The 12,500-nt window shown below is 39.8% G+C and overlaps 1 protein-coding gene across 3 annotated transcripts in view; it reads right to left on the bottom strand.

The window, feature by feature from the left end:
• LOC138051363 (uncharacterized) overlaps positions 1 to 12,500 on the bottom strand; it is a 208,021-nt gene that overhangs the window by 173,529 nt on the left and 21,992 nt on the right. The window lies entirely within an intron of this gene.

Here is a 12,500-nt window from a genome sequence, read left to right as displayed (position 1 = left end):
TGTACGTGTGAAGCATTATTTTCTGCTTTCATTTTAATGGACTACATGTAACTTTTGGAGTCAGAGAAAACCTTCTTTTCCTCCACCATGGCTGCCATGGAAACACGAGTCACGTTCTGTTGCACACAAGCTGCCATGTTATGAGCACCAGGCTACAACCGTGTTACACCAGCCCCTTGAAACTCTTTCCTGAGTAGGTATTTTTTCGCCTGCAGTACATAATTATTTTAAGAGAAACTGCAAGAAAATGTGGCGGCTTTACAACGTTATGGAGGTAGTTAATGGAAAACTCCTTTCATTTTTATTTCAAAAACATCGGCAGGAGAAAAAGTAAGACACTCGTTGGCAAAGGGCTCTGAACTTCTTAGTAAAAGTTAACAATAGCAATGCAAAAAGCAGTGCAATAGTACATGTAGGTTGCCTGCTGGCGACCAGTTGTGAAATTCTGGTACCAGTACTCAATTTTTAGCCGCACTGGTGACCAGGAAGGCGGAATTTCGCATCCTGTGTGTTTATTTGATAAGGTTCTATTAAAAATTTACTGATACACCTGCTCCATTGCTGAGAGTTTTAACCCATTGCAACAGAAATTTGCAACCTTGGTGTCGCAATAATGCACCTTTAAAGGCAGCCATTTTGAAGCCCAGTACTGTAGCTACACAATTGAAACCAGAGAAGGACAGGGTTTTCTTTCTTTGTTTTTGTTATAAACCATTAATTTTATCCTTTCCTTGGAATCATTATTTCCCTACTCAAAGTTTCCCACTCTGCAGGCTATGCAAGACTGGTGCAAGGTTGCATGTTGCAAAAGTGGGTGGCAATATTTAAAAAATGTCTCATGTTGCATTAGTTCTTCTTAGAAAGTTGTCATAGGTTGAAAGGAAAGGATTCTTTATTAGGTCATGGCAGACCAGCAGGTTTTCGATAGACTTTTGCGTTTAACCGATTATTTTCTGAAGCAGCCCTCACTGACAAGTAAAATCATTTTGCATTAGACAGAGTAAAATCAATCCACAGTGGTTTTTTAAAGTTGGTGGCTGGTTTAAGTGGAGAAATCGACTTTGTTATCCAACTCTGTTAGTTATTGTACAGAGAACTCACAAAACGAGTACACAATTATTGCACAATATTTGTGCAGTAGAAAACCAGTTTGATTTGTTGAGGTGCTGACATGTGCCGCACGCTTGTGACGTACAATTCTCTCACACACTAAAAATATAGTGCGAAAAAAAAAGTCTGATAATACGGGTGTATATAGCTTATTGGACGATTTAGTGTGGAGTAAATACAGCAAGACTCATAAAAAAGATCCCACGCTACTACACACTAAATTATCCAATAAAATATACGTATTGATAAGGGGCTTATTACGGCCCCTTTATGTACGGGTTTCTGGGGACACACTGTTTAAAAAGAACGTTACTCCCCCCACCTCCTGGAATTTCCATGATTTTTCGACTTGAACCCCCATACCCCTTGGAAATTCCAAATCCAAAAAAAAGAGACTGCAATAAGAGCTGTAATAAAAATTTCATTCTCCTAAAAACGACCGTGGAAATTCAAGACATATTCATATATGCGCTGAAATATTCAAACTAACAACTGAGCTTATTCAACACTTTCATTTCCTGGTGACTGATCTTTTCTCTGTTCAATTGAAAGAAGTTTTCATTCAAAAATTAAAAAAAAAACACTGAAAGTTGACGCTATTTTATAAAGTGTATATCGTATGTACGTTTTGTAACCCAGTCGAAGTTTGAATTTATGCGAGTCAAAACAACATATCGAATTATACATCTCACACACAAGACCCAATTTATTACATGGTTATTTTTGCTGTCACAGCGAAACTCGGGAAAATACCTCAACGCTTATCTCCATATTTTTTTATGTTGCAGGAGTAATTTTTATCTACATGCACAGTAGTATAATTTGTGAACCGTACTGTTTATATTATTTTTCGTGTGTGTAGCCATGAACTGACTTATCAGCGGGAATTGTAACCCGTCACGCAACATGTATTTTTCAACACCTGTTTTAATATTAAATGTCACTTAAATTTTTGTCTTTCACCAGGAACACTTAAATAAAGTTATACACTTTGTCTGTGTAGTTTGTAAATGACAGTACATTTTTGATGCCTTAGGATTTTTCAACTGGTCACACATTTATATGACAAGGAATCTTACGTTTATTTCAACGGATAGAATTTTCCATTTTTCTTGGTTACCTTGAAGAATCAATTGGAAAAGTACGTAAGTGTTTATTCGATCAAACCCTCTGGGAAAAAAGCTCTTTATGTACCCCCCTTCACTTCGGAAATTTGCCTCTTTCAGACCCCCCACCCCTCGGAAATTCCGTGACCCTCCGTGCGGGTATGGATATTTTCTGGAACCCACACAATGGATTTTAGTCTGTCTAATGCCAAATGGATTTTACTCTGTCTAATGCCAGACAATATTACTTGTCAACTGTGGGCATCCTGGTGTGCCTGACCAGTGACTGGGTTAACCAGTCAAACACTATGTCCTTCCATTAACCCATTGACTCCTGCAAGTGATACTTAACAGATTTTACTCTGTCTAATGCCAAACAATTTTACTCATCAACTGGGAGTATCCTGGTGTGCCTGACTAGTGAATGGGTTAACCAGTCAAACACTATGTCCTTCCATTAAACCATTGACTCCTGCAAGTGATACTTGACATATTTTACTCTGTCTAATGCCAGACAATTTTACTCTTCAACTGGGAGTATCCTGGTGTGCCTGACTAGTGAATGGGTTAACCAGTCAAACACTATGTCCTTCCATTAACCCATTGACTCCTGCAAGTGATACTTAACAGAGTTTACTCTGTCTAATGCCAGACAATTTTACTCATCAACTGGGAGTATCCTGGTGTGCCTGACTAGTGAATGGGTTAACCAGTCAAACACTATGTCCTTCCATTAACCCATTGACTCCTGCAAGTGATACTTAACAGATTTTACTCTGTCTAATGCCAGACAATTTTAATCATCAACTGGGAGTATCCTGGTGTGCCTGACTAGTGAATGGGTTAACCAGTCAAACACTATGTCCTTCCATTAACCCATTGACTCCTGCAAGTGATACTTAACAGATTTTACTCTGTTTAATGCCAGACAATTTTACTCATCAACTGGAAGTATCCTGGTGTGTCTGAGAGGTGAATGGGTTAACCAGTCAAACACTATCTCCTTCCATTAACCCATTGACTCCTGCAAGTCATACGTAACAGATTTTACTCTGTCTAATGCCAGACAGTTTTATTCGTCAACTGGGAGTATCCTGGTGTGCCTGAGAAGTGAATGGGTTAACAAGTCAAACACTATGTCCTTCCATTAACCCATTGACTCCTGCAAGTAATACTTAACAGATTTTACTCTGTCTAATGCCACACAGTTTTATTCGTCAACTGGGAGTATCCTGGTGTGCATGACTAGTGAATGGGTTAACCAGTCAAACACTATGTCCTTCCATTAACCCATTGACTCCTGCAAGTAATACTTCACAGATTTTCTTCTGTTTAATGCCAGACACTTTTATTCGTCAGCAAGGAGTATCCTGGTGTTCCTGACTAGTGAATGGGTTAACCAGTCAAACACTATGTCCTTCCATTAACCCATTGACTCCTGCAAGTGATACTTAACAAATTTTACTCTGTTTAATGCCAGACAGTTTTTTTCATCAACTGGAAGTATCCTGGTGTGTCTGAGAGGTGAATGGGTTAACCAGTCAAACACTATGTCCTTCCATTAACCCATTGACTCCTGCAAGTGATACTTAACAAATTTTACTCTGTCTAATGCCAGACAGTTTTATTCGTCAACTGGGAGTATCCTGGTGTGCCTGAATAGTGAATGGGTTAACCAGTCAAACACTATGTCCTTCCATTAACCCATTGACTCCTGCAAGTGATACTTAACAGATTTTACTCTGTCTAATGCCAGACAGTTTTATTCGTCAACTGGGAGTATCCTGGTGTGCCTGACTAGTGAATGGGTTAACCAGTCAAACACTATGTCCTTCCATTAACCCATTGACTCCTGCAAGTGATACTTAACAGATTTTACTCTGTTTAATGCCAGACAATTTTACTCATCAACTTTGAGTAGCCTGGTGTGGCTGACTAGTGAATGGGTTAACCAGTCAAACACTATGTCCTTCCATTAACGCATTGACTCCTGCAAGTGATACTTAACAGATTTTACCCTGTCTAATGCCAGACGGTTTTATTCGTCAACTGGGAGTATCCTGGTGTGCCTGAGAAATCAATGGGTTAACCAGTCAAACACTATTTCCTTCCATTAACCCATTGACTCCTGCAAGTGATACTTAACAGATTTTACTCTGTCTAATGCCACACAGTTTTATACGTCAACAGGGAGTATCCTGGTGTGCCTGACTAGTGAATGGGTTAACCAGTCAAACACTATGTCCTTCCATTAACGCCTTGACTCCTGCAAGTGATACTTAACAGATTTTACTCTGTTTAACGCGAGACAATTTTACTCATCAACTGGAAGTATCCTGGTGTGTCTGAGAGGTGAATGGGTTAACCAGTCAAACACTATGTCCTTCCATTAACCCATTGACTCCTGCAAGTGATACTTAACAGATTTTACTCTGTCTAATGCCAGACAGTTTTATTCGTCAACTGGGAGTATCCTGGTGTGCCTGACTAGTGAATGGGTCAACCAGTCAAACACTATGTCCTTCCATTAACCCATTGACTCCTGCAAATGATACTTAACAGATTTAACTCTGTTTAACCCAAGACAATTTTACTCATCAACTGGAAGTATCCTGGTGTGTCTGAGAGGTGAATCGGTTAACCAGTCAAACACTATGTCCTTCCATTAACCCATTTACTCCTGCAAGTGATACTTAACAGATTTTACTCTGTCTAATGCCAGACATTTTTATTCGTCAACTGGAAGTATCCTGGTGTGTCTGAGAGGTGAATGGGTTAACCAGTCAAACACTATATCCTTCCATTAACCCATTGACTCCTGCAGGTGATACTTAACAGATTTTGCTCTGTTTAATGCCAGACAATTTTACGCATCAACTGTGAGTATCCTAGTGTGCCTGAGAAGTGAATGGGTTAACCAGTCAAACACTATGTCCTTCCATTAACCCATTGACTCCTGCAAGCTATACTTAACAGATTTCACTCTGTCTAATGCCAGACAGTCTTATTCGTCAACTGGGAGTATCCTGGTGTGCTTGACTAGTGAATGGGTTAACCAGTCAAACACTATGTCCTTCCATTAACCCATTGACTCCTGCAAGTGATACTTAACAGATTTTCCTCTGTCTAATGCCAGACAGTTTTATTCGTCAACTGGGAGTATCCTGGTGTGCCTGACTAGTGAATGGGTTAACCAGTCAAACACTATGTCCTTCCATTAACCCATTGACTCCTGCAAGTGATACTTAACAGATTTTACTGTGTTTAACGCAAGACAATTTTACTCATCAACTGGAAGTATCCTGGTGTGTCTGAGAGGTGAATCGGTTAACCAGTTAAACACTATGTCCTTCCATTAACCCATTTACTCCTGGAAGTGATACTTAACAGATTTTACTCTGTCTAATGCCAGACAGTTTTATTCGTCAACTGGAAGTATCCTGGTGTTTCTAAGAGGTGAATGGGTTAACCAGTCAAACACTACGTCCTTCCATTAACCCATTGACTCCTGCAAGTGATACTTAACAGATTTTGCTCCGTTTAATGCCAGACAATTTTACTTATCAACTGTGAGTATCCTGGTGTGCCTTAGAAGTGAATGGGTTAACCAGTCAAACACTATGTCCTTCCATTAACCCATTGACTCCTGCGAGCTATACTTAACAGATTTCACTCTGTCTAATGCCAGACAGTTTTATTCGTCAACTTGGAGTATCCTGGTGTGCTTAACTAGTGAATGGGTTAACCAGTCAAACACTATGTCCTTCCATTAACCCATTGACTCCTGCAAGTGATACTTAACAGATTTTACTCTGTTTAACGCAAGACAATTTTACTCATCAACTGGAAGTATCCTGGTGTGTCTGAGAGGTGAATCGGTTAACCAGTCAAACACTATGTCCTTCCATTAACCCATTTACTCCTGCAAGTGATACTTAACAGATTTTACTCTGTCTAATGCCAGACAGTTTTATTCGTCAACTGGAAGTATCCTGGTGTTTCTAAGAGGTGAATGGGTTAACCAGTCAAACACTACGTCCTTCCATTAACCCATTGACTCCTGCAAGTGATACTTAACAGATTTTGCTCCGTTTAATGCCAGACAATTTTACTTATCAACTGTGAGTATCCTGGTGTGCCTTAGAAGTGAATGGGTTAACCAGTCAAACACTATGTCCTTCCATTAACCCATTGACTCCTGCGAGCTATACTTAACAGATTTCACTCTGTCTAATGCCAGACAGTTTTATTCGTCAACTTGGAGTATCCTGGTGTGCTTAACTAGTGAATGGGTTAACCAGTCAAACACTATGTCCTTCAATTAACCCATTGACTCCTGCAAGTGATACTTAACAGATTTTACTCTGTCTAATGCCAGACAATTTTACTCATCAACTGGGAGTATCCTGGTGTGCCTGACTAGTGAATGGGTTAACCAGTCAAACACTATGTCCTTCCATTAACGCATTGACTCCTGCAAGTGATACTTAAAAGATTTTACTCAGCCTAATGCCAGACAGTTTTATTCGTCAACTGGGAGTATCCTGGTGTGCCTGACTAGTGAATGGGTTAACCAGTCAAACACTATGTCCTTCCATTAACCCATTGACTCCTGCAAGTGATACTTAACAGATTTTACTCTGTTTAATGCCAGACAGTTTTACTCATCAACTGGAAGTATCCTGGTGTGTCTGACTAGTGAATGGGTTAACCAGTCAAACACTATGTCCTTGCATTAACCCATTGACTCCTGCAAGTGATACTTAACAGATTTCACTCTGTTTAATGCCAGACAATTTTACTCATCAACTGGGAGTATCCTGGTGTGCCTGAGAAGTGAATGGGTTAACCAGTCAAACACCATGTCCTTCCATTAACCCATTGACTTCTGCAAGTGATACTTAACAGATTTTACTCTGTCTAATGCCAGACAGTTTTATTCGTCAACTGGGAGTATCCTAGTGTGCCTGACTAGTGAATGGGTTAACCAGTCAAACACTATGTCCTTCCATTAACCCATTGACTCCTGCAGGTGATACTTAACAGATTTTGCTCCGTTTAATGCCAGACAATTTTACGCATCAACTGTGAGTATCCTAGTGTGCTTGACTAGTGAATGGGTTAACCAGTCAAACACTATGTCCTTCCATTAACCCATTGACTCGTGCAAGTGATACTTAACAGATTTTACTCTGTCTAATGCCAGACAGTTTTATTCGTCAACTGGGAGTATCCTGGTGTGCCTGACTAGTGAATGGGTTAACCAGTCAAACACTATGTCCTTCCATTAACCCATTGACTCCTGCAAGTGATACTTAACAGATTTTACTCTGTTTAACGCAAGACAATTTTACTCATCAACTGGAAGTATCCTGGTGTGTCTGAGAGGTGCATCGGTTAACCAGTCAAACACTATGTCCTTCCATTAACCCATTTACTCCTGCAAGTGATACTTAACAGATTTTACTCTGTCTAATGCCAGACAGTTTTATTCGTCAACTGGAAGTATCCTGGTGTTTCTGAGAGGTGAATGGGTTAACCAGTCAAACACTATGTCCTTTCATTAACCCATTGACTCCTGCAAGTGATACTTAACAGATTTTGCTCTGTTTAATGCCAGACAATTTTATTCATCAACTGTGAGTATCCTGGTGTGCCTGAGAAGTGAATGGGTTAACCAGTCAAACACTATGTCCTTCCATTAACCCATTGACTCCTGCAAGCTATACTTAACAGATTTCACTCTGTCTAATGCCAGACAGTTTTATTCGTCAACTGGGAGTATCCTGGTGTGCTTAACTAGTGAATGGGTTAACCAGTCAAACACTATGTCCTTCCATTAACCCATTGACTCCTGCAAGTGATACTTAACAGATTTTACTCTGTTTAATGCAAGACAATTTTACTCATCAACCTTGAGTATCCTGGTGTGCCTGACTAGTGAATGGGTTAACCAGTCAAACACTATGTCCTTCCATTAACGCATTGACTCCTGCAAGTGATACTTAAAAGATTTTACTCTGTTTAATGCCAGACAATTTTACTCATCAACTGTGAGTATCCTGGTGTGCCTGACTAGTGAATGGGTTAACCAGTCAAACACTATGTCCTTCCATTAACGCATTGACTCCTGCAAGTGATACTTAACAGATTTTACTCTGTCTAATGCCAGACAGTTTTATTCGTCAACTGGGACGAGTCAAACACTATTTCTTTCCATTAACCCATTGACTCCTGCAAGTGATACTTAACAGATTTTACTCTGTCTAATGCCAGACAGTTTTATTCGTCAACTGGGAGTATCCTGGTGTGCCTGACTAGTGAATGGGTTAACCAGTCAAACAGTATGTCCTTCCATTAACCCATTGACTCCTGGAAGTGATACTTAAAGACCCATTATCACTTACCATGATGCACCACGATTTGTTTATTATGAAATGCAAAGCAGTCACCCACTACCCGCTTTTGCGATCCACATTTTTTGCTCTTTTCAGAGGGTTTCAATGTTATCTTGAGAGGAGAAATTTTTGGAAAACTGAACAAAAACAGTCAGTGTGAAACGGGAAGGTTTGTGTGTACATTTTATTTACTGAACTCGACTCGATCCGCTCAACAAATCGCAGCGGAGTCTTCTTTGAGAAACTGATGTACCGAAAACAAAACAGGGTTTCTTTTCCAGATCTCGTCAAAGCAAGAACGATCCAGTTCAAGCGATCCAACTAATTGATGTCATATTGCGTAGATGATGTTCAAAAATGCCAACTTGTTGGTCACTTCGACTCAGAAGATGTGGATTTTATCATTGACTGAATCAAATTATCAAATTATGCTTTCACATCTCAACCGAACAGTCACGGTGAAACGGGCAGGTTTGTGCTGATTTTATTTACTAACTTTATTTGATCAACGGTCGTAGCGGAGTCATTCTTTGAGAAACTGACTTACAGAAAACAAAACAGTGTTTATCTTCCAGACATAGTTCAAGCGATCCAAGTAATTGATGTACGGTATTGCGTTGATGATCTTCAAAAAATTGCCAACTTGTTAGTCATTTCGATTCTATAATTCAGAAAGGTATCGATTTTATCATTAACCGGATCAAATTATGCTTTCAAATCTGAAACGAACAGTCACAGTGAAATGGGCAGGTTTGTGTGTAGATTTTATTTACTAAAGTAATTTGACCAACGCTCGCAGCGGAATCTGTTTCGAGTAAGTGATGTAACGGACATTGTTCAATAGCGCGTAAAGAATTCTTTACCACTTTGTCAAAGCCAGAACAAACTTCGAATATTTTTTCAGCAACAAAGACATTAAATGTACAGTTATTGAAGTCTGTTATTTGCTTAATCACTGTCGCGAAGCGAGCCGTGCGAGGACACAAAATAATTTGCCCATTCACGCAATGAGAACTTGGTCCATGAAATTTGAAGACGACTGCTGTGCATCACGTCGCCTCTTCTTGGAAATGCCATCCTGCGGAGCCGAAAAGGAGGTTTCACGATGAAGGAGAAACTCCGCAAACTCTCTGTGAGTATTGCTGTCGTATCCTGTAAGGTGCTTAATGCTTGTCCACGGAGAGAAGACCGATTCTCGCAACCAAACCTTGACCAATTCTTCTTTCCGCTCGGTCGCGGCATCACTCGATTACTATTATCCAAGGAAATGTCAACTTATCAGAAAAGAATTGTAGAGTTTGGAAACACTTAAACACGACGTAGAACCAAAAATAATCAACACGATGGACACGGATTTTCTTTCCAATCAATAATTCGCATATAATGGCGGTTTCGTGGTCCACGATTCGGTTGTTTGCCGCGGTGCATCACGGTAAGTGATAAAGGGTCTTTAACAGATTTTACTTCGTCTAATGCCAGACAATTTTACTCGTCAATTGGGAGTATCCTGGTGTGCCTGAGGAGTGAATGGGTTTAAAAACAGTCACACACTACATGTATGTCCTTCCATTAACCCATTGACTCCTGGAAGTGATACGTAACAGATTTTACTCTGTCTAATGCCAGACAATTTTATTCGTCAACTGGGAGTATCCTGGTGTGCCTGACTAGTGAATGGGTTAACCAGTCAAACACTATGTCCTTCCATTAACCCATTGACTCCTGGAAGTAATACTTAACAGATTTCACTCTTTCTAATGCCAGACAATTTTATTCGTCAACTGGGAGTATCCTGGTGTGCCTGACTACTGAATGGGTTAACCAGTCAAACACTATGTCCTTCCATTAACCCATTGACTCCTGCAAGCGATACTTAACAGATTTTACTCTTTCTAATGCCAGACGATTTTACTCATCAACTGGGAGTATCCTGGTGTGCCTGACTAGTGAATGGGTTAACCAGTCAAACACTATGTCCTTCCATTAACCCATTGACTCCTGCAAGGGATACTTAACAGATTTTACTCTGTCTAATGTCAGACAATTTTACTCATCAACTGGGAGTATCCTGGTGTGCTTGACTAGTGAATGGGTTAACCAGTCAAACACTATGTCCTTCCATTAACCCATTGACTCCTGCAAGTGATACTTAACAGATTTTACTCTGTCTAATGCCAGACAATTTTACTCATCAACTGCGAGTATCCTGGTGTGCCTGACTAGTGAATGGGTTAACCAGTCAAACACTATGTCCTTCCATTAACCCATTGACTCCTGCAAGTGATACTTAACAGATTTTACTCTGTCTAATGCCAGACAATTTTACTCATCAACTGGGAGTATCCTGGTGTGCCTGACTAGTGAATGGGTTAACCAGTCAAACACTATGTCCTTCCATTAACCCATTGACTCCTGCAAGTGATACTTAACAGATTTTACTCTGTCTAATGCCAGACAATTTTACTCATCAACTGGGAGTATCCTGGTGTGCCTGACTAGTGAATGGGTTAACCAGTCAAACACTATGTCCTTCCATTAACCCATTGACTCCTGCAAGTGATACTTAACAGATTTTACTCTGTCTAATGCCAGACAATTTTACTCATCAACTGGGAGTATCCTGGTGTGCCTGACTAGTGAATGGGTTAACCAGTCAAACACTATGTCCTTCCATTAACCCATTGACTCCTGCAAGTGATACTTAACAGATTTTACTCTGTCTAATGCCAGACAATTTTACTCATCAACTGGGAGTATCCTGGTGTGCCTGACTAGTGAATGGGTTAACCAGTCAAACACTATGTCCTTCCATTAACCCATTGACTCCTGCAAGTGATACTTAACAGATTTTACTCTGTCTAATGCCAGACAATTTTACTCATCAACTGGGAGTATCCTGGTGTGCCTGACTAGTGAATGGGTTAACCAGTCAAACACTATGTCCTTCCATTAACCCCTTGACTCCTGGAAGTGATACTTAACAGATTTTACTCTGTCTAATGCCAGACAATTTTATTCGTCAACTGTGGGCGTCCTGGGGCACCTGAGGAGTCAATCGGTTAAAGTTATTCGGTTTCATTCTTTCATATTGTTGCTTTCTGCCATCCTAAGGAGATTCATCAATGAACAAAGTCCTAAAAAGCTCTGAGAAAGAAAAGTAGAATCGGTTATCGTGCACTGTATGCCTAACCCCAATTTTAATGCTAGCCATTTAAAATCAGTGCCTAGACTTAACAACCATTGGGGTTTTATAAAATGCTCATGAAAATCGAAGCTGCACTAAGTTCATCCCCTTTCCTCTAGGACCAATTTACTAACCAATATATTACACATACTTACTAATAATTGGTGGGTTTTTGTTGATGTTTCCTACTATCAATTTCAACCTACTTTAAAGTAAAATGACCTAGTTTGGTTGCAAATTAACCTAAGGAACAAAATGACTTGCAACATATATATGTAGTGGTGTGTGACATTCACAGGCACCAGATTTGCTGCCTAAAGACTGTTGCTTTGGTTTAATTATTATTTTTGTAAGCCAGTGCTCCATGAGTTTTTATGTTGTATGACTGTCACTTACAGCTCTACAGTAACATCATTGCTTCTAGTGTAATCTGATACTCCATCATAGCTTTTCCCTGCATTTTTGGCATTTGCACATTAAGTCCATCCCATGTTAAACTACATTGACCAAGTAAAAAAGATCTCAGACCTGCGTGGTCCTGCTGATTTTAAGGTATCATGATAACGAATTCCCTGGAGAGTTGTAGAATGTGGTTAAAGGCTGCAGAGCTACACTGAATTTGTAGCCAACATCTACTTTCTCATACATCTCATTTTGTAAGAAATTTGCCATAATTTTATGGAACATTTTCTAAGGTGCAAC

The sequence above is a fragment of the Montipora capricornis genome, chromosome 6 (genome assembly GCF_036669925.1).
Source record: "Montipora capricornis isolate CH-2021 chromosome 6, ASM3666992v2, whole genome shotgun sequence".
Classification (NCBI taxonomy): domain Eukaryota; kingdom Metazoa; phylum Cnidaria; class Anthozoa; order Scleractinia; family Acroporidae; genus Montipora; species Montipora capricornis.
The sequence above is the reverse complement of the archived record's forward strand: the minus strand, read 5'-3'. Positions and strand labels throughout refer to the sequence as shown.